The following is a 5,310-nucleotide window of genomic DNA, read 5'->3' as shown; positions in this document are numbered from 1 at the left end:
TAATTTAAGTTTTGGGACGAATCCAGGATTCGTCCCAAAAATTTAATTATCTTAAAAAAAAAAAACAAAATGGGACGCCTCATATACGGACCTAGAGGCATCGGAATTTGATGAAATAAATTTCTATGCATTCGTATCATAGTCCTGATCGTAAATATATACATAAAAATATTTTTTAACAAATATATTTATTTTTGGAATTTTTAATTCTAATTTGACCTAATTTGATATGAAAAATTTAAATAAATTAAATTATTAATTAAAAAATATGGATGGTGACATATTTACGATCAGGGCAATGATACGAATGCATAGAAACTTGTTTCATCAAATTCCGATGTCTCTAGGTTAAGATATAAGCTTTCGGTCTTTGATTTAATTTATTTTAAATTAATTTAAGTTTTGGGACGAATCCTGGATTCGTCCCAAAATTTGGGACGAATCCAGGAATTCGTCCCAAAGTTTGGGACGAATTTCTGGATTCGTCCCAAAAATTTAATTATCTTAAAAAAAAAAACAAAATGGGACGCGTCATATACGGACCTAGAGACATCAGAATTTGATGAAATAAATTTCTATGCGTTCGTATCATTGTCCTGATCGTAAATATATCCAAAAAAATATTTTTTACCAAATATATTTATTTTTGGAATTTTTTAATTCCAATTTGACCTAATTTGGTATTAAAAATTTGAATCACTTAAAATAATATTTAAAAAATATGGATGGTGACATATTTACGATCAAGGCAACGATACGAACGCATAGAAACTTTTTTCATCAAATTCCGATGTCTGTAGGTCCATATTTAAGTTTTCAGACATTAATTTACAACCGTTCACTGCACAACACCTTTTTAGTTAATAGCAACCTATATATGTATTAAAAAATATCTACCTAGAGACATCAGAATTTGATGAAATAAATTTCTATGCATTCGTATCATAGTCCTTATCGTAAATATATACATAAAAATATTTTTTAACAAATATATTTATTTTTGGAATTTTTTATTCAAATTTGACCTAATTTGGTATGAAAAATTTAAATAAATTAAATTATTAATTAAAAAATATGGATGGTGACATATTTACGATCAGGGCAACGATACGAACGCATAGAAACTTGTTTCATCAAATTCCGATGTCTCTAGGTCAAGATATAAGCTTTCGGTCTTTGATTTAATTTATTTTAAATTAATTTAAGTTTTGGGACGAATCCTGGATTCGTCCCAAAATTTGGGACGAATCCAGGAATTCGTCCCAAAGTTTGGGACGAATTTCTGGATTCGTCCCAAAAATTTAATTATCTTAAAAAAAAAAAACAAAATGGGACGCGTCATATACGGACCTAGAGACATCAGAATTTGATGAAATAAATTTCTATGCGTTCGTATCATTGTCCTGATCGTAAATATATCCATAAAAATATTTTTTACCAAATATATTTATTTTTGGAATTTTTTAATTCCAATTTGACCTAATTTGGTATTAAAAATTTGAATCACTTAAAATAATATTTAAAAAATATGGATGGTGACATATTTACGATCAAGGCAACGATACGAACGCATAGAAACTTTTTTCATCAAATTCCGATGTCTGTAGGTCCATATTTAAGTTTTCAGACATTAATTTACAACCGTTCACTGCACAACACCTTTTTAGTTAATAGCAACCTATATATGTATTAAAAAATATCTACCTAGAGACATCGGAATTTGATGAAATAAATTTCTATGCATTCGTATCATAGTCCTTATCGTAAATATATACATAAAAATATTTTTTAACAAATATATTTATTTTTGGAATTTTTTATTCAAATTTGACCTAATTTGGTATGAAAAATTTAAATAAATTAAATTATTAATTAAAAAATATGGATGGTGACATATTTACGATCAGGGCAACGATACAAACGCATAGAAACTTGTTTCATCAAATTCCGATGTCTCTAGGTCAAGATATAAGCTTTCGGTCTTTGATTTAATTTATTTTAAATTAATTTAAGTTTTGGGACGAATCCTGGATTCGTCCCAAAATTTGGGACGAATCCAGGAATTCGTCCCAAAGTTTGGGACGAATTTCTGGATTCGTCCCAAATTTTGGGACGAATCCAGAGATTCGTCCCAAAAATTTAATTATCTTAAAAAAAAAAAACAAAATGGGACGCGTCATATACGGACCTAGAGACATCAGAATTTGATGAAATAAATTTCTATGCGTTCGTATCGTTGTCCTGATCGTAAATATATCCAAAAAAATATTTTTTACCAAATATATTTATTTTTGGAATTTTTTAATTCCAATTTGACCTAATTTGGTATTAAAAATTTGAATCACTTAAAATAATATTTAAAAAATATGGATGGTGACATATTTACGATCAAGGCAACGATACGAACGCATAGAAACTTTTTTCATCAAATTCCGATGTCTATAGGTCCATATTTAAGTTTTCAGACATTAATTTACAACCGTTCACTGCACAACACCTTTTTAGTTAATAGCAACCTATATATGTATTAAAAAATATCTACCTAGAGACATCGGAATTTGATGAAATAAATTTCTATGCATTCGTATCATAGTCCTTATCGTAAATATATACATAAAAATATTTTTTAACAAATATATTTATTTTTGGAATTTTTTATTCAAATTTGACCTAATTTGGTATGAAAAATTTAAATAAATTAAATTATTAATTAAAAAATATGGATGGTGACATATTTACGATCAGGGCAACGATACGAACGCATAGAAACTTGTTTCATCAAATTCCGATGTCTCTAGGTCAAGATATAAGCTTTCGGTCTTTGATTTAATTTATTTTAAATTAATTTAAGTTTTGGGACGAATCCTGGATTCGTCCCAAAATTTGGGACGAATCCTGGATTCGTCCCAAAATTTGGGACGAATCCAGGAATTCGTCCCAAAGTTTGGGACGAATTTCTGGATTCGTCCCATATTTTGGGACGAATCCAGAGATTCGTCCCAAAAATTTAATTATCTTAAAAAAAAAAAACAAAATGGGACGCGTCATATACGGACCTAGAGACATCAGAATTTGATGAAATAAATTTCTATGCATTCGTATCGTTGTCTTGATCGTAAATATATCCAAAAAAATATTTTTTACCAAATATATTTATTTTTGGAATTTTTTAATTCCAATTTGACCTAATTTGGTATTAAAAATTTGAATCACTTAAAATAATATTTAAAAAATATGGATGGTGACATATTTACGATCAAGGCAACGATACGAACGCATAGAAACTTTTTTCATCAAATTCCGATGTCTGTAGGTCCATATTTAAGTTTTCAGACATTAATTTACAACCGTTCACTGCACAACACCTTTTTAGTTAATAGCAACCTATATATGTATTAAAAAATATCTACCTAGAGACATCGGAATTTGATGAAATAAATTTCTATGCATTCGTATCATAGTCCTTATCGTAAATATATACATAAAAATATTTTTTACAAATATATTTTTTTTGGAATTTTTTAATTCCAATTTGACCTAATTTGGTATTAAAAATTTGAATCACTTAAAATAATATTTAAAAAATATGGATGGTGACATATTTACGATCAGGGCAACGATACGAACGCATAGAAACTTGTTTCATCAAATTCCGATGTCTCTAGGTCAAGATATAAGCTTTCGGTCTTTGATTTAATTTATTTTAAATTAATTTAAGTTTTGGGACGAATCCTGGATTCGTCCCAAAGTTTGGGACGAATCCAGGAATTCGTCCCAAAGTTTGGGACGAATTTCTGGATTCGTCCCAAATTTTGGGACGAATCCAGAGATTCGTCCCAAAAATTTAATTATCTTAAAAAAAAAAAAAACAAAATGGGACGCGTCATATACGGACCTAGAGACATCAGAATTTGATGAAATAAATTTCTATGCGTTCGTATCGTTGTCCTGATCGTAAATATATCCAAAAAAATATTTTTTACCAAATATATTTATTTTTGGAATTTTTTAATTCCAATTTGACCTAATTTGGTATTAAAAATTTGAATCACTTAAAATAATATTTAAAAAATATGGATGGTGACATATTTACGATCAAGGCAACGATACGAACGCATAGAAACTTTTTTCATCAAATTCCGATGTCTGTAGGTCCATATTTAAGTTTTCAGACATTAATTTACAACCGTTCACTGCACAACACCTTTTTAGTTAATAGCAACCTATATATGTATTAAAAAATATCTACCTAGAGACATCGGAATTTGATGAAATAAATTTCTATGCATTCGTATCATAGTCCTTATCGTAAATATATACATAAAAATATTTTTTAACAAATATATTTATTTTTGGAATTTTTTATTCAAATTTGACCTAATTTGGTATGAAAAATTTAAATAAATTAAATTATTAATTAAAAAATATGGATGGTGACATATTTACGATCAGGGCAACGATACGAACGCATAGAAACTTGTTTCATCAAATTCCGATGTCTGTAGGTCAAGATATAAGCTTTCGGTCTTTGATTTAATTTATTTTAAATTAATTTAAGTTTTGGGACGAATCCTGGATTCGTCCCAAAATTTGGGACGAATCCAGGAATTCGTCCCAAAGTTTGGGATGAATTTCTGGATTCGTCCCAAATTTTGGGACGAATCCAGAGATTCGTCCCAAATTTTGGGACGAATCCAGAGATTCGTCCCAAAAATTTAATTATCTTAAAAAAAAAAAACAAAATGGGACGCGTCATATACGGACCTAGAGACATCAGAATTTGATGAAATAAATTTCTATGCGTTCGTATCATTGTCCTGATCGTAAATATATCCAAAAAAATATTTTTTACCAAATATATTTATTTTTGGAATTTTTTAATTCCAATTTGACCTAATTTGGTATTAAAAATTTGAATCACTTAAAATAATATTTAAAAAATATGGATGGTGACATATTTATGATCAAGGCAACGATACGAACGCATAGAAACTTTTTTCATCAAATTTCGATGTCTGTAGGTCCATATTTAAGTTTTCAGACATTAATTTACAACCGTTCACTGCACAACACCTTTTTAGTTAATAGCAACCTATATATGTATTAAAAAATATCTACCTAGAGACATCGGAATTTGATGAAATAAATTTCTATGCATTCATATCATAGTCCTTATCGTAAATATATACATAAAAATATTTTTTAACAAATATATTTATTTTTGGAATTTTTTATTCAAATTTGACCTAATTTGGTATGAAAAATTTAAATAAATTAAATTATTAATTAAAAAATATGGATGGTGACATA

Source organism: Zingiber officinale, chromosome 11A (assembly GCF_018446385.1).
Source record: "Zingiber officinale cultivar Zhangliang chromosome 11A, Zo_v1.1, whole genome shotgun sequence".
Lineage (NCBI taxonomy): Eukaryota > Viridiplantae > Streptophyta > Magnoliopsida > Zingiberales > Zingiberaceae > Zingiber > Zingiber officinale.
This window is presented reverse-complemented; position numbering follows the sequence as displayed.